Below are 19,335 nucleotides of genomic sequence, written 5' to 3'. Positions count from 1 at the left end.
TTGATGATATAGCAAAAAAAACGACCAATGAGACTCCTCTAGGAAGCTTCATTGTTCATTTCCACAAATCAGCCGGGTGGGAAAGGAATTTTAACTGGTCTCAAAACTCAGCAGAAAAGCCTGATAAGCTTAATCAGAGAGCTGAAATGTAGCCTGAAGAAGCTCATCACACAGACCTGTTAGAGCTTTCTGCAGAAGGCCACTCTCACTGGAGTTGAAAACAATTGTGTATATGTTTTACATGCAGGATCAGGAAAGCAGAGAACATTTTGGATACAATATCAATAGAGGAAGGCAAAACTGATTGTTTGTAGGTTTTAGGCCTACCTACAACTATGGGTATCAACATGTTTAAAAAGGTTTATTTAAAAACTATATAACATTTTTGGTCTGCTTAATGAAATGGTAGCTAACGAGTGACCAGAGGGTTTTTGTTTTTCCAGCTTTACATGGAGTGTTGACCCCTTTTCGAATGAGAATGTGATCTGATTGGCTGAAAGAAAGCTGCCATACGTTTCACCAGGTATTCAGCTGAAGGACAAATTCAGCTGTTTCATAATTTTATTGTGATATATTTCTAACTTTGAAAAAAAGTTACATGGACAGTCATGATGTGGGACATAAACCATGGACATTTGTCATTCTCAACTAGTCACATTGGCAAAAATATCTATTATAAAAGTCTTACCAAAAAAAGTGTTCCTCAAAACATTGGATGTAAATGTGTTGACACATCAGTAGAACACATCAGTTAAACAGGGTAGCTGTTAGGTTAAAGCGAGATAATTTTTGATATTACAAAAATGTATTTTTTACCCTTTGTCACATTTATCTACTTCTGCATATAACAAATGAGTTTTACACGGCTTAAATTAAGTGAAATGCATTTCGAGCAGTAAAATATTTGATGAGTTGAACTAAGGTGTTCTTACACAAAACCTTAATAATAGCTAAACATGCATTTAGTTTTTTCTGCCTATAGTAAAATGATCACCTATTTGTTTTCTTTAGCTCAAAACTAACCTCAATTTATAGAAAGCTGAGAGTTTGATAAACATTTTTAATATGTAATATATTAAAAATCACAATTGCGATTGTGATAAAAAACAAAAAAGCTCCAATAATTAAACAAATGAATGAAGATGGGCAAAAGTTTAAAAAAAGCACCCTTAGTTCTTTGAAGCTAAAGCTATTTTAATTTGTTTTAGAAAAACCATACTGTCAAACTGTGGTATTACTACTGATACATATAGGCTTATGAGAGCCTGGAGAAAAGAAAAACCTTTCCTTTCCATTGTGAGTTATTTTATTCTAACTATGCAGAACATTAATATTCTCAGTCTGCGCTCATCAAGACATTTTAAGGTGCAGAAGGTTGCAGAAGACTCCAGGTTGACATTTCAATACACAGTCTGATTCTTAATTCTCTCCTGCAGCTTCTGGGCCATTTCTACAAACTTCATATTGAGTTTGTGCACCTCTGGCTCTGCACATCATCGATTTATTACTGCTGCATTGTGAGGGACATATCTGCCTCAAAGGTTCCAGCTGAGCACGGCAACACTCTCTTCTGTTGCCACTGCTGGATCCAATCCGGATGCCAAGCTACAAATCTCTGGAGGCACTATCAAAGGTGCACTAATGAAGCTAAAGTGACATCTGCTTAAAGGTCATGACTAGAATCACCTGGACATAAAATTTGCTGCTGGGTCAAAGGAAAAGTGCAGCGGTGGTTCAGGTGTCTGGTCTCCAAGGAGAAGAAAGAGTGAACCCAGCACTAAAAATCCTTTAATTTGTTAATTGCAACAAACGATTTCCCCAGCCAATTACCTAAATGCCACGGTGAAACATTGCTAGTCTTTGCTGAGACTGCATGGTATTATGCTTCATGCATTGGTAATAGCTAAGCAGGGAGAGCAATTTCCCTTCTTTTGCTTCCTTTTCAGAGCTCTTAAATTGTTCAGCTGCCTTTTCCGTTTATCTCCCATGCTCATTGATCTCCCATTGTGTAAAAATATTCTTCATTAACAGTAAATTTGTCTCTATGAGAAAGAAAGCAAACACAATGGCAGGCTGGGGAAATTAAACAGCGCTCTACAGTCAAAAGACTGTTGTTTGAAGTTCTGATGAAAATGCCCCATGCTGAATTAATTTTATTTTTCATCCGAAAAAATTTCAAACAATTCATCTCATGAGTTCTTCTAATGAATCCAAAAAAATAGATTTTTTTTTTCCTTGCAAACGCTTCTAAATATTTTATTACCACCACTGTGTGGGCATCTTTTTACCATGCATCATCCTGAAGTACAAGAAATTGCTTTCAGATGGCTCAAATGCGTTTCCCTCCTGTTTGTGTTGGATATTCAGCTTTTCCTTTTGTTGTGTGCACAGTGTTAAGGATTTCCACATTCATATTAACTTCTTAAGGCAAATCTTTTGATCTTTCAAAATAAGCATTTCTAATACCATTTTAGCCTGGGTTAGAAAATGCTTCCAAATTGGAAATAGGAATTCTTTGGTGTTGAAAGGTAAACTCAGGTTTGTGCAAAGAAGGCTAAGATTGGAGGAAAAAGTGCTCTCATGTTAGATTGGCATCATCACAACACATTTACAGGCTTTTTTCTTCTTCCTTTTCCTCTGAGCCCTCGCTTTATGTACACAGAGTGGGCTGCTTTCCCTTTGCTGCAGGTCAAACTAATTTAGCATTTGTTGTATTTGTGAAAACTGTTTGCAAATGGGTGTTAAAAATGTTTCTTGCAGGAGATCCATAGGGCTTAGTGTAGCATGTAAATACAAAAGAAGGTTGCTCTGCGGTGTTGATTCAAATATAAGGTTTTATTCCTTCTGGTATTAATCTCTGACACAGATAACAGTTATCTGATTAAGCAGTTGAATCCATATGTGGGGATTTGTCTTATTCTTGACATTTCTCTCACGTGCATTGTCATTTTAGGGGAGAAACAGAAACAACAACAATTTTTAAATAAACACAAATCGGTAGTTTATTTACTGTTTGGCTTCTACAAGTCTGCTTTGAAAGTTTTTGTTACGTGAATTGTCTTTTTGGTCAGGATTCTCCATTAGGACTTTATTGATTCCAACCAAGTTGTCTTGATACCAAATGGATTCATAAACAAGTAGTAACAAGGGGAAAAGGAACTTGATTTTTCTTTTTTTTTAACATGTCCACCAATCAAGCATTACATTATGACCACTAAAAGGTAACATAAATTTGAGAAAACAGCAGAGTTCTCAAAGTTCATATGTAAATGCCCATAAACGATCTACAAGAACATTTACTTAAAGTGGCCAGAACATGAAAAACATCTCTTTTGGCCGAGACATTTCATACTTCACAATATTTAATGTCAGAACTCTCAAGAAGGGAAAAGTTCTGCTCAAAATGTTTTCAAATTTAATTTCAAGAATTCAGGCTACAAGAACATATTGGGGTTTTGTTGTTGCACCCCCAGGAGAGAAACATATCTGTGCTTGCATTTTGTCTGCAGGTAGAAGAAGGAAAATTTTGTGAAAATACTGAGTGAAATTGAAATGTACAAATTTGTGATATCTTGGCTAATTGGTCAGTAGTAACATTGTCTATCAAAGGAAGGACCTGTGGTGAAAGGGAGAAAAGGCTGTGGGCAGCCACGGCTCACTGATGCATAATTGGGTGTATAAAGGAGGAGTATGTGGTCTAGTCCAAAAGGTGAACAATTTAGGTGAAAATGCTAAATAAGTTAATGTTGGCCCTGATACAGAGTAGCTCAAAAATACTAAGTACATCACAGTTTGATACAAATAGAGCTGCGTGGCTGCATATCAGTGGGTTTGGTTTCAGAACCGAAACACAAAGCAATGAAAGGAGGTTTAGTCTAATGAGTCACATCTTCTTTTGCTTTATCCAAAGGGCAGGGCTATGTGCGTGTGTCTGTGTTCTTGTAAATGCTACATATAGAGAACCACTTTCACAATTTTTGCCAACAAAGCGAGGTTATTTGTGGAAAGCGAGAGCCTTTACCCAGTCCTCACTTTTTGCAGGCCTGCTGTGTTCTACTAGTTCGATTCTGAGGTACGGTGTGAATTAGGATTTAGTCAAGGCCTTTGAAAAAGTTCTGCTGAGAAACTTAATTTTCTACTTTCCATATGGATGTTACAAAAAGCACAGAATTAGGTGTTGTTACAGGCCTGACTGTGGCATAATTCAGCAGGATATTTCATCCTGCCAAGTGGCAAAGCCTCCAGATTCTCCAGATGTCAAACCAATTAAGCATCTGTGGGATGTTCTGGATAAACAAGTCTGATCCACAGAGGATCAGACTTTTTTTCAAGACTTTTTAAAGTCTTGAAAAGTCTTTCAATGAGACAATCTCAACGTCACAACACACCTTGAGGAGTGTAGTGGAGTTTGCAGCTTAAAGGGTCAGGACTAATTTGGCAACAAAACAAAAACATACCGATAATTAGGTGGCAATAAAATTACACATTATTGGTTCCATTAATCTGATCTTTAGAAGGTATATTTATTATGTAATATTAGGTATTCAAGTGGGAAGTTGTGGCATTATTTGATTTATGCAGGGAAATGAATCCAGATAACGTTCTAATGTATGTTAGTAAAATAACAAGACAGCTGGAGAAGGTTTGCATTTTTCCTGGAGCATTTTTTACCTCTTGGAGGACATTTGCAAGCACACTGTCTATGTGTGGAAAACATATTCATTTGTGAGCCACATCTGTCCTGAAAGGTAGCTGTCATGCACAATTAAGATAAATAGGACCAGTATGATATTTATTTGAGTCTTAAATATGTAGTCTCACTAAAAGTCAAGCCTGAGGTTTATTCATGTCTTCATAGGACATAGTGTCTTCATAGTGTCTTCTTCTCTTGTAATCGTCAATAAGATTGTATTAGATGTATTGTTTTTAATAAAGCAGTTATGATTAGAAACCAAGAGGTCAAGGCAGTAGAGACAGTAATGGTAAAAATAGTAGCTGCAAAAATGTGTGATTTTGAAATCCTAAGGGTAAAACAGTGACCTGAAAATGACAAGAAGCAACCATGAAACAAAAAATAGCTTTAATATGATGTCAAACAAATGGGCAAAGCTGAGGCAGAGCTGAGGGAAGATAGATCAAGACATTCCAGGTGGAGAAATGACTAAAAGTACTGAGTTTATTTAAAATATATATATATAACTTAACAAGAAAAAAGATGGTGGAAATCATAACAATTCTCAGAATTACAAAAGTAACACAAAACTGCAAATGTGTGAAAAAAACATAAAATATCTATAGATATTTGCTAATTTGAAAGTCAACCTTCTACAATACTCATTTTTCTGGCTTTTCCGTTTTACAAATTCCACTCGGTGGGCAAAAATGTGGCCAAAATCAATCTATACTTCATTACCTCAGCTTTGAACTCTTCAGAGTTTTGAAATTAATTCTCAGGGACGTGAAGAGATCTTGAAAGAATGGAGGCTTAAATGTTAAAAAGAGGGGTGAAGAACAAAATACATATAGTAACATAATTTACTGTATATATTGACCTGTTGACTTAAAGCCAGCCACACTGACATTGTTACGGCCAGTGGCCTTTTCTTTCTGTGTTTGTTGTTTTTCAGTGGCTAATCAGATTGACTCCACCTGGAAGTGGGTGCTGCCCTGCTTGTCCTGTGCTACACCCTGAGGCCTACCGTGATTGGGTCATCAATTGCCGGCTCCACCAATCACTGTTGAGGCCTCCCTTTAAGAACCAAGGACATCCTGGGAGAAGGCGTGGCTGTTTCTTTGTTGAAACAGCTTGCCACTTTGTTAGGGGTTTTTTGGTTGACTGCTGTAACCTTGTTTTGTTAGCTCTGACAACCTTTGTTAGCTTGGATAGCTTGTGCCACTCACTTTGTCCCCGTGTGGGATCTTTGGATCTCTGTAAGAGATTTGTAGGTTGTCTTCGTGTACCCTGTTCTGAAAGTCTATTTTGTTTGGTTAAAGTCTTTGACTTACACCTGATTGTTTTGGGGCCTTGTTTTGTTTAGTATCCTTTTGTTAGTCTCTACATTTTGACTATTGTTAATTTTACCCCCTTTATTTTTGTTGAACCCAAACAATAAACCTCTAAACTGTTAAACCTTACCATCTAGGTTTCTTTAATGTTGCTTCCCTTTTCCCTAGCCGAGCCGGGTCGTAACATTAAATGGGGGCTCGTCCGGGATCTAATTAATACAATCCCGTGGCTACAGTTTAGGGAAAGTTGTTTGTCTTTGCTGCCTGGAGGTGCTGCTGTAAAGTTTGCGCTGTTAGTTCAGAGATGGCTCAGTTTAATATTGACCAGTTCTTGGAACAGCCTTCTCATGAAAAACTTGCATCTTGTCGTAAAGCTGAGTTAGCTGAGATTGCAAGTTATTTTTCCATTTCCTATTCCAAGCAACTGCTGAAGAAGGAATTAAGGGATCTAGTTGTGAATAAACTGGTTGAGTTGAATGTGTTATCTTTGCCTTCACAGATTCCAGTCTCATCTGCTCTACCAACTGTTGCTGTGCCTGCTGCAGAGATGGAATCTGCTGGCCCCTCAAACCTTGCAGAGAGGCCTCAGGAGCTAACACCAGAGCAGGATCTGAAGGTGGTTGGTGGGATTCAGACTCCTGTCACACTTCCTAGGTTTGATCCCCTCTCGGCTTCCTCTGGATCTGTTGGGTCCAAAGTTGATGCTCGCCTGAAGGTTCGTCTCGCCAGATTGCAAGTTGAGGCTGAGGCTGAGGAGAAAGCACAGCTCAGGCAATATCAGCTTGAAGTTAAACGGTTGGAAATTGAGGCTGAAAAAGCTATAAAGCTTCGACAGCTAGAGCTTGAGTATAAGGCCAGATTTCCTGTTCAAACAACCAGTGAGAGCCCTACTAGTAGTTCGAGGGGGCCCTCTTCTATTAGACCCTTTGATGTTACCAAGTATGTCTCTTTAGTACCTGAGTTTCGAGAGACAGAGATTGATTCTTACTTCTCTGCTTTTGAGCGAATAGCACAGGCTTTACAGTGGCCACCTGACGTTTGGTCTTTGCTTCTACAGTGCAAAATCTATGGTAAAGCTCAAGAGGTTGTAGCCACCCTTCCTCTTTCTGACACCCAAAAGTATGATGTGGTTAAAGCTGCCATTTTGAAAGCTTATGAGCTTGTTCCTGAGGCTTACCGGCAAAAGTTTAGGTCTTTTAAGAAAAGCCCCTCTCAGACCTATGTAGAGTTCGCCAGAGAAAAGGGAAGTCTCTTTGACCGTTGGTGTGCTTCAAGTAAGGTGACAAATTTTGATACTCTGAGAGAACTTGTTCTATTGGAAGAGTTCAAAAATTGTCTGCCTGAACGTGTTGTTGTTCACTTGAATGAGCAAAAGGTAAACTCATTGTCTTCTGCTGCTGTGTTAGCTGATGAGTATGTGCTTACACATAAGTCTACCTTTCAGTCCGTGCTCAATAAAAGTGTGTCTATAAAGTCAGCTGTTGAGCAACCCAAATCAACTCCTCAAAAGAATGACAAGGAGTGTTTCTATTGTCACAAAACAGGTCATCTCATTGCTAATTGTTTAGCCTTGAAACGAAAAGAACAGAACACACAAACCAAACCTAAAGGTGTGGGGTTAATAAAGAGCCAGTCTCATACCCTAGGACAGGCTGAACTTAGCTATAGTCCCGATCCATGTTATGAACCTTTTTTGCTGACTGGATATGTTTCATTACCAGGAAAACTTGCAGATCCACATCCAGTTCGTATTTTGCGAGACACTGGTGCCTCCCAATTTGTTATCTTAACAGATTCCTTACCATTTTCCAAGTTGTCATCTTGTGGCTACAGTGTTGTTCTGCAAGGACTGGAAATGAGTTATGTCTTTGACTTACACCTGATTGTTTTGGGGCCTTGTTTTGTTTAGTATCCTTTTGTTAGTCTCTACATTTTGACTATTGTTAATTTTACCCCCTTTATTTTTGTTGAACCCAAACAATAAACCTCTAAACTGTTAAACCTTACCATCTAGGTTTCTTTAATGTTGCTTCCCTTTTCCCTAGCCGAGCCGGGTCGTAACAGACATGCAATATAAAAATGGAGTTGTGCTATGTCAATTAATAATACAAAAATAATTGACTTTTAATTACTTTCTCAGAAAGAATATTACTTCACAGTTTTCTTATTTTGAATTGGGTAACATATGTGTGGTTGTGGGGAAAGAAATCATTCAGTTCTACAGTCCTAGATATCAGGATGTAAAAGAAAAGATCTTGTCTTTATGCAACGTTAAGTGTATAAAACCAAAGATATCATATACTCTTTATAAATATATTTTTAAATAAAGTAAATATTAAAAAGGCATGTGTGAAAAAATAACTACATAATATAATAGTTTGTAACATAAACCTGAGGTAATTACTAAATATATAAAGATGGTATGAAATGTATTATGCCTTCACCTAAACTACAAATTACATTTAAATTATTCTAAAAGGTGATACAGATCAATCATTTTTACTATATCCTGAAATATAAAACTGAAACTGAAACAGGATGTAATTTCTCTCATCATGACCATACTGTATATATGTATTGTTAAGATGTGCATGTGCTTAATCATTCTTTGTCAAAATTGCCATTGGGTTTAAAAAAGAAAAAGAAAAGAAAAAACTTGATTCGAATCTGCAAAGCATTTTAAATCCATCGATGCTCTTTTTTTCCCCTCACCATTTGTAATGAGCGAAGAACTGGAGTGTAAGCAGCTTCTCAGATAATGAGGCCCAACTCCCAGTGGAGTCAAGCTGGGCCCATAGCCTCGATATTCCATTTCTTCATCGTGGAAATGAACCCAATGAGACAGGAGAGCTCGGAAAAAGGGATACACAACATGAGCAATGAGCGAATACTCCAGTTTCCCTTTAAATCCTTTGATGTCATCGGAAAGAACTTGTTTTAAGAAAACAACTTGACGCATCAAACCGTTACTAGTATTGCTCGTTTGAGAATTTTAATGTCTTCTGAGTGCATCTGCTCGTGTATTAAAACTAAACCCTCAACAATCCCTCAAACCAAAGAGCATTAATTTTTTATTACGTAATGATGGGCACTTTTGTGCAACTTCTACTTTAAAAATGATATCAAATTCATTTCAGAAAGCCTCCAGACGCAATGCAATGTATATATTTAAATGCAATAGGTTATTTTACTGCTGGAGAAATAGGCCTGGCAGGCTACTTCAGCTGCAGGAGCAAAGACCTCTCCAGCTTTTCTTGGCGGATATCTCCATAATAGCCTCATTATTCAACCCCGAGCCCACAAACACTCAGGCTGAAGTAATGAGCCCCTCACTAGTTGCTGAGTATCACCTTTTTTGCAAGAGGCTGAATGGAGAATGCATCCTGATTAGAAGTGCTATTTGCCTATTTCGTAAAAGCAAAGCAGTAGAAGTCACGCTTTCCATTTTTTGTCTGTCGAAGTCCATTCAGAAATAATTTATGCACACATTCTGATCCCTCATCAGAGGCTGCAGAATAGATAATTCAAGAAACAGTTTGTTGCAACCTGTCACTTGAAATCGTAGATTTAGAAAGACAGTATTCCTTCCTCTTTCAGCCGCAAAACAGTAAACACAAATTTGCTTCATCAAAGTTTTCCACTTCAAACATCAGCAACATTGAGCTGCCACCTAAAAACAACACAAGCCTATATTCTGTAACTGATAGCCGAATTTGTATCTGATACACATTTAGCATTTTTGGTATCTGAAATGAAAATAATGCAGGAATTAAAACAAAGTTACAAAATGTCAAAAAGGTGATCGAATGCATATGTATTCGACCATCTTTACTCCTAAACTGCCTTTAGAAATGATCTAATTGATAACTATTTTTTGATTTGATCACAGAATAAATCCAGCGGTTCTACAGACCTCAGGGGTGTGCTAACAACATCATGAAAACCAAGGAACAAAACAGGAATACAGTTAAAATAAGGTTTACGTTGTACTTAAAGGTCAAACGGAATATTGTTTGGTCTATAATTTTAAAATAAAATGATGGTAAACCTACAATGTCCCATAATCTTCCAAAACTGAGAATAATCTGTTGACTAGACATCTGAACTGATAGGCCAGAAAGGAGGACAAATACCCAATGTCACTGTAGGTCCTTAGAAATGAAGTAAAGTAGGAACCATGGAACCTACATGCAAAACATTATCCTTAGAGGATAAAAAAGCAATTGACATGCTAAATCCAACCAACCCTCACAGAACTCAGTGGTGGCAGCAACATACTGGAGATGCTTCTTCCCTGCAGGGACAGTAACCTGGTCAGAACTGACAGGTAGATGCATAGAGAGCAATTCTGAGGAAAACCTGACAGAGGCTTCAAAACAGCTCACCATTCACACAACCTGAGCCACAAGGTGACATATTCATGCTTTGAATTGTTCAAACCTAAATAATATTTAAAATCTCTAGAAAGAGTGTAAAATGCATGTTATTCACAGATACAGATCAGAAATTTGACTGAGTCTAACCAATTGTGCGGCAGAACAGACGCGGTTGATGTGTGAAGCTGGTAGAGATGATTTAATTGCAGTGAAACACTATGAAGTCTTCAGTCAGGGGGCTGATCACTAATTCATGGCACACTCTTCAGATTTTTGTTTGTAAAATATTCCTCTGGCCATACATCGTCTTCCTTAAACTTTCCAAGTATTTACATCCTTGAATAAATTAGATAGAAGAACGTTTGTGGTTGGAAGATATTTAAAACTATAAGGACAGAAAATACTTATGCTAGAAACTGTAGATAAACAACACATTAATAATAAACAGGTATAGGTCGTTAATTTGCTACAACTTTGTTAAAGCGTCTTTTAAAGTGATTTTGCAGATATTGGGTTTGTTTAAAGATCCAAGATGGGAGCAATCATCCTGCTAACGCAGCGCAGTTATGACAACATCACAGGATGTGATCACATGACAAAAGAAAATAGTCTTCTCACATTATATTTTGCATTGTTCTTGAATGATGTACAATGACAGTAAACAGCAGCGTTTAAAAAATCTGAGTCAACATAAATGTTTTCTTTTTTTGCCTTTCCACTCTCACAATGTAGAGGCAAGCTTAATTATTTTGGATTTGGTTTATGGAGATTCATAAATATAAAACTATGCTCTTCTCTTGTGTAATTGTATGATGATGGATGATAATTATGGTTAAAGTTACAGCAGAAAACTAGCAACTAGACTTTAATCACATTGTAATCAATTCCACCAATCCAGTTTTGACTTAAATATTTCTTTTATTTTTCTCGATTGGGACAATTCACAATAAATGAACTTTTTACAGGTGGTTTTTCCATAATAACTAACAGATCTAGTATGTTTTTCTTTTATCATTTTGTTCATGCTAACTGACCTCAAACAGGAAAAATCAACAAATTTTATTCAAAATTAGTTTATTTTTTAAAGAACAGTATTGAAGACTGTGATACTTTTGACCAATCATAGAGAAACAGAAATAAGCTGCATTTATTGAGAAACAGATTAATTATACACATGTACACCACATGCACATATATACCATCTGTTAGTACACCTACTATAGCAGATAAAATAGAAAACTGCAAAACAGCTGTCTCCAGAAACAAACACAACAGAGACAAAAGCAATGGTGATGCTTAGTGACTTTTTTACTCAGAAGCTTTCATAGAAAAATTGCAACCACTAAGATGTAAACAAAAAACTAGTATTAAATATTGGTATTTGCTGAAGACTAATGTTTAAGATGTTATTATTAGTTTAATTTTTTTTTATGATCCTACAAACATTCATGGGTAGAGATCCGAAAAAAACAACAAAATGTAGTAAAAGTTTAAGCAAGAAGATGAAAGGTCTAGTTTACAGGGTCCTTAACTGCACCATAAAAACAACCTTTAAGCCAACAGCTTATACACAAGCACACACACAACCCCACTAAATGTATGCTCAGTCATGCATCTCTGTGCTGTCACACGCACTTAAAAAAGCAGCCCATCATTTATTGTGATTAATCTTCATTCCATGAAATGTCGGGACCTGCACTTTACCGTGTTTCATCGTCATTAAAGGGAAGAGACTGAAAAAGACGGCTGCGTGTGGGACGACGGAGGACAAAAGAGCAGGGAGGCGAAGAAATACCCTGTAAATGGTGATATTGCTTGGGGAGTAAGGGAAAACTCGATGAGGTAAAGAAAAGTGAATGCACCTGTGGTGGACAAGATTGGGGTAGAGAAGGTGAAGACATTGAGTCAAGAAGACGATGTTCCAGGATTCGTTTAGACACTTTGATGTTCCTGTAACTCAGAATAATGTGAAATTAGCTTCTGTAGTACACGATAACACAATGAACCACACAGAACAGGAAAAGCCCTGTGCCAGGCAGTATAAAGCCACAGGTGTACGGGAAGGAAAACAGGCAAAGAAAAAAGTTTTAAGCCTCTTTTTTATTTTTTTTATAAATCCTATAACGTCTTCACTCCTCTCCCTAATACAGCATCGATGCCTGCCCTGGCTGTCAAGACCCCGCTCCAGCTGCACAGAGCAGAAATGACAGCTCCAGCAAGCCCACTTTGAAGTGCGGCGTGTAGCAACAGGCTAGATAATGACCCCGCCAATCTCCTCTCTGTGCTCCTTGTGCTCATCTTAGGCTCTGCAGAAGCAGCCAGGAAGACCTAATGAGCATACTTTCCTCAACAACTTTTACTGAAGGCAAATACATTAATTTTTGATCCACTTCTGCACTTTATAGTGCCCTGCCTTCTGAGGAGGCGTGGATGAATCAGGGTGAAGGGAAGAGACACTAATGCATGATTCAGAAAAAGAAGAAAACTAAAACGATGAGACAAGACACGGAAACGCTTGGATGACATGAAAAAGTGTTGATCATTGTGACAAAGAGCTGGAAAATAAGGCACAGAAAGAAAATTGACTGGATTTGATAACACTAAAGGCAATAAGATTCTTTTTTCTTTCATAAACAGCTAAGTAGGGGAGATATATGATTTCTAGTGCAATTAAAATATGTTTACCTACTCTGAATCCCAACCCGGGTGCCACTTGAGGATAGATGTTGAATGCTTCTTCATTTATGCTGTCATGGTAACGAAGACAAGAGGTAATCCAAATCAGTTCTGCCAAGGACAGCTGCTTCATCACAATTATAACACAGAGTCTGTATGCCTGCTGCATCCTTACCTGAGGCAATTCAGACAGGTCGGGCCTAATCAATCCATAACACTTTCTGCCAGCACCAGCTCCGCTTCTCCCTGAGAAATGTTTGATGTTAACTAGAGTTCCCAACAATGTTCCATTAGTGGGATCAGGTTCAATATGGCAAAATGAGCCATCATAGTGAAAGGATTTCTCATAAAAAAAAAGCTTCGGGGAGACGTGTGTAAAGAAGAAAATCGAGTTATTGGTGTCAGACTTGTGTGTAAATGGTGACAGATAATAGCAATTTTTGTAGGTTTAGACTGAACTCATTTTTGCTCCTATTTCCTCCGGGTGAGTAAAAATACAATTACTCCAGCACAGTGGAGACAATCATTTCATGCTTTTCTTCTTTCTTTTCTTCTTTTTAGATGTACTCATCTGGCATGTTCATGCTTTTCCTAAGCAACAAGTTACATACAAATCCATTTTAAAGAATTACAAAATTACTGAAATGTTTAATTATCTCAACAACTCAGTTCACTAAGTGAAGCACATTGCTTAGGCTAATTTGGCACCAACTAATGTTTTCAAACCTATTATTTTTGTTTACTGTGATGATTTTCAATGAAAACATGACATTTGAGATTATTTTACAACAAATCAATATACATACGTTTTAAAGGAAATTATTTTAACTCCTACTCAGAATTTTCTCTTTTTTCTCAAAGGTTACTTTTAATCTGAGTATCAATTCTCATCAAACCTTTTAAATATGACTGTTTCAGAGTTTGTTTCTCACTTATTTTGTTGTTTTAATTATTTATTATCTTGCACCTGTTGCTGAAAATTTCCTGGAGATATGTTATGCCGAGAGAACCTTGCTAAAAAGATTCATTACATCAAAACAAAACAGCAAAAAGAAATGGACACCTGCAGAAATTGTGCCATTGAGGTACAAATAATGTTGGCTCAAAGCGTGAATATATTAAAGTCACCTGCTGCATTGCAGTCGACTATGTACTGTGCCACCTGTTGAGAATAAACAGAGACGTACATTCAATTTACTTTTCAGAATTAGTGACCCATCCATCCATGAATCTGTAACAGGATAAATTTTCACCATATACAAAAATAAAATGGCGTCACATTACATGCACAAAATGCCAACTTTACTGGTCAAACGTTTTTTTTATTTGTGGCTTAGGAAAGTGGAAAAAAGAAGAGCAAAGTGCGTCTCTTAAAAGGTTCCTGTATCAGTTGAATCAGGTGTGGGATTGTAGACGGTTCTAGCGTTAATCATCTGCTCCTTCGCTGTTATCTCTTTTTATAGTCAAAGAGTCATCCACAAACCACAAACAAAACCCTACACATTTTCTGGCACTTCTCTTGAAGAAAAAGATGTAAAAAGCTTTAAAAAAGCTTTTATTGTAGTAATGCACAGCTGCTCTCCAATGGTTCCTCCTCACCGTGTGTAGTGGCTAAATAAACTTGTGTCTCCATCCAGTCTTTATTGTCACAGTTTCACTTGTTTTATATTTTCAATTATTTCTCCAACTATACATTTGAAGGGGCAATTTTCTGACTCTAAGATCAACACATATCTGTTTTTATAGTACTTTCTTGGCTGTATCCAATTCAAGAGTGGCTAACTGAAAAATATAAGGTAAAAATGTTTTCATTAAAAGATCCCAGACCTTTTAACAACGTAAGAAGAGAGTGAGGTTTAAAAAGCTTCAGCTACATTTGTTTTATAGGAATTGCTAAAGTGTCAATAATTGTGGCACTGACATTTCTGTGAAGGTTTTTTAAATATATTGGAATAAATGTGGAGGACACTGTAGTTGTGGAAGTTTGTTATCTCCACCTTTCAGTTTACGTCCTGTAATCGAATTTGATTACTTATTTTTTCAGCAGCAATATTTTACATCAAAGCCATCTTAAGGCATTGTTTCTAATCTCCAACTAAAAGCTTCCTATATGCTGCTACTCTTGTTCATTTACTTTACTCCAACACTGTTAAGTCGTATTTGGCCTGATTGCATAAAGGCAAACTTTTGTCCATTTTCAATACAATTTAAAACATTCTATGAATCCTAAATGATCCTTGGGTGACATTTTTCTTTAACTGTATGGACGCCAGACTCTCTCTGCAGAGATAGAAATCAAGGTCCTCTGTGTAACCTTCTGCTTCAAAACCCCCTCAGTGATAAACATGTGTGGCAGTAGATCAAGCACCTGTTTCTGCTGGTCGCATCTGTGCTCAAATGTTTGTGGCTGTTTTGAAGCGGACAGATACAGATGACTATGCCTTCGCAGGCTGATGCGGGGAAAGGATGGATGAGTCTGTACCATGTGTTGCTTTCTTCTTGAGACGAGTTATTTTTAAACCACACTTCAAACAACCAATACCTCTCCACAGCCTCCAGTGGAGGGGAACACTTTACTCTAATTAAATAAACAGAGTTGCTTTAGACACGGCTCTTATCCTAGCTTCATTCCCTGTACTTTTTCTCGCACATGTTTTGCCATTCGCTATTCATTAAACATGACGTCTGTGAGGCGTAAGCTGGGTTTGGGATCTTCAGAGTTGGAACAGTAGCACTTTACTGTCTTGACTCAGATGGGGGAGTGAAGGCAGAGACATTTACTCATTCCGTTTGCAGCAAAGGGGATGGGCTCCTTGCTCTGCCTCCCTTTGATTGTAATCCTATCTAGGCCAGCACAAGACACTGGAGACTTAAGTCCCTGAGTCTTTTTTCTGCATAAATAAACAGGAGACAGGATCCAACTGTTTTCCAGCTAATTTTCTAAGTGCTTCTGTACGTTAAGACAGGTTTAGATGGATAAAAATAGTTAAATATGTTTTTTCCCAGAGGTTAAAATTTTTAATGAAAGGTTGTAGCAAAATGCTTCGGATCATGCAGAACAAAAGTAAAATTCATCAGCTTTGGCTCACCTCTGATGCCGTGACTCATCTTATTATTATTTTCTACCTCTTGGCACAATATCTACTATTATAAATAAACACAAGCCAAATAATTTACTAAGTTTACAGAAGTTGGCATCGATATTTTAGGTGAGGTCAACATTTTCAGAATGACATTAACATTTGAGGACTATTTATTAGTTAGTACCAGCATCACAGAAAAACATTACATTTTCATTTACTTAATTGACTTTTGATAAAGTTTAAACACAAATGTTTTCGTGTTTGGTTTAGTGAAATTAGCTGTAGGTAATTTCAAGTGGTCCAAAACAATTCTGTAGAGATGCTGAGACTAAAACCTTTTGGCTGTGTATGTGGAAAAACATACTGCGGAAATGTATGGAACGAAAACGACTCGCCAACTGTGTTGCCTCGGGGCTGAATGAGCATGCAGTGGACTGGGGCTGCAGCCAGTAGAAATGCTTCAGCAGGACAATGAAATTCTGATGCAACACACTGTCAGACTCTAATTTATTACCTATTTTGCAAGTTTTAAACAATGGCTGACTGCAACATAAATTATTCACTATACTGTATACACAATGACCACAGAACAGAAATACCTATAAGTCACTTTTCTTAAGACTAAAGCCTGGACACCAGTTAAAACATGTAGTGCTGATACATGCACTGATCATGACCACCAATGTGGCATTATTTTGAACTTTCTTTTCTCTTTAAGGTGGTAATTATAAACAACTTTAAGTTAAAATAAAGCCAAATGGGTAGCTACAAAAGTTTGAGTGCATACTGGATTTTCTCAACCATTTAGATAATTGTCTTTTAGCAGGTTGACGAATATTACTTTTGTTCTGCCATGAAAACAACACAGAAAACCCAAATTAAAACGTTGAAACTTTGACATAACTGGGTATCCCAACTTGAAAATGATCTGAAACACACATCAAAACTGAACTTAGATTTTGCAAAGTGAGCTGAAATTAAAAAAGATTCCAACTGAACCCTTTTCAGAATATGTTAACTATGCTTACAGGCTTCTGTGCCAGAAAAACAACAGGTTTAAATGAACTCTAACACACTCCAAAAAGTAAAGTCCTCAATCATCAAGACAGAATGTTTTCTGATTTCATTTAAAAGTGTTTTTTCTCCATCTTGCTGAGGATTTAACGAGGTACATAAATTTACTAGTATACAAAGTTTTGAATATCGCTGAATAGGAGAAAATTCACAATACATCTAAATCCACATTAATGTGTACATAATTAATTTGCATGAATGAAACTTTTTTTTTCTTAGACAAAGCTCTGGTAAAATGTTGTGCAGTAGAAAACATGCAATTTCTGGTATATCTGCAGCTCCAGCATCTTCTTCTAGTCTGCTATTAGATAAGTAAAACAACAATGAACAGAAAACACATGAAACCCAATCTCATGCACAGCAAGTGGGCTAGATCACCACACTGGTTTTGTCACAGATGTACACTTGTGCAAGAGATGAAAAGCTCCACACATCACGGTTGCTCTTCTAGTGAGGTGATTTTACACTGGAAGCTTTGTGATGACAACAGCAGTCATGTGACGTGGCTGTTAATCATATTTGCTAAGTAGGGCAAATACATAGCAACAGCAAAGATAGGCTCCAATTCATCTAATGTGGCAGCACTACTTCTCCAGAAGCTGGTGCAGATTATATTTAATATCTTTTTTCTTTTAATTTAAATATCAGGACAGCAATATGAGGAACTCAGCATTCGTGTTGCACTTTTCCACTCTCACATTTACATTGAATTTAAACTAACATTTGATGTCATTTTGACTCTAGTCTGTGAATATATGTCACAATGTCTAGCGCTTCTAAGCATTCATATTTTGTTTTGTATTGCATTTTATGAAACTTCTTTATTTCCCCTGTCAGCTCCACTAACTGTCAGAGTGATATGTGCCAGGAGAAAAAAACAAAGGTAATGTTCAAGTTGAAAATGGGTGGATTTCCTACACAGGGGAGATGAAAGTCAAGCAGTTGGGGGTGTTGTGATTGCCTGAATAAAGAAATGAGGAAAACGGTTCAGTGTCTATCCACATAGTTTTCTGTCATGATGCAAACAAGTGCTGCAGCCCTTGAGGCATGCTCCCTGCTGTGGCCTGGGTTAAATGTTCTCTGTTTACTTCTCTGTTTTTGTCTCAACTTTGAGTGGTTGAAACGATACTCAAGACAAATGTGATACTTTTTGTGTTACTGGTGAATTCTCCGGTACTTTACATACTCAGTGAACGTGACTTTTATGCCAAGTAAAGCACTAAAATCAGGTTTCAGTGAAAGATAAATGTGGTTGTGAAAATTGTGTTCATGATGATTTTGGGGACTTTGAAATGATACAGTATCCTTTCACATAAATTGCCTTGCAAAGGTATTCCTACCCCTTCAACATCACATCACATTATCATGAGAAACTTCAATATGCTTTCAGATTTTTAGGGATGAATTAACACAAGATAGTGTATAATTAGCCCTGCGACAGACTGGCGACCTGTCCAGGGTGACCCCGCCTCTCGCCCAAAACTTTCACTGGAGATAGGCACCAGCATCCTTCCCAATCCCACTAGGGACAAGGGTGTAAAGAAAATGGATGGATGAATAGTGCATAGTTATGATGTAGAAAGAAATTCCATATTTTTACTTTGCACAAGTAAAAATCTGAAAAGTCTGGATTTTACAAAACACTGCATGTTTCTCTGTATTTACTGCTGTAAATCATTTAGAATATGTCTCCACCAGCTTCTTACATTTAAAGACCCATTATTCTTTGCAAAGTAGTTAAAGCTCAGTTAGATTGAATAGAGATCAACTGTGATTTCTAAGTATCAGCATAAATTAGATTTGGGTTTAGGCCATTCCAAAACCTAAATATGCTTCATTGTAAAATCTCTTGCCCTGACTGTATGCTTAGATTTATTATCCTTTTAAAACATGAAACTTGGTCCCAATCCCCAAGTCTTTTGCAGAGACATTCTCAACACGGTTTTCTCTACATGTTGCTTTTTGTGTCGTTCTGACTTTGATTGACTTCTCTGTCCTGCTGGAAAAAATTTAACCACAGCACAATGATGCCTTCATGGATTGTTACTTGTTAGGTTTCCTCTACACATGTTTGGCATGCAGACCAAAAGGTTCAGCTTTGTCCTCATCTGACCTGTTCT

This window comes from Xiphophorus couchianus, chromosome 9 (assembly GCF_001444195.1).
Source record: "Xiphophorus couchianus chromosome 9, X_couchianus-1.0, whole genome shotgun sequence".
Taxonomy (NCBI): Eukaryota; Metazoa; Chordata; class Actinopteri; order Cyprinodontiformes; family Poeciliidae; genus Xiphophorus; species Xiphophorus couchianus.
The sequence above is the reverse complement of the archived record's forward strand: the minus strand, read 5'-3'. Positions refer to the sequence as shown.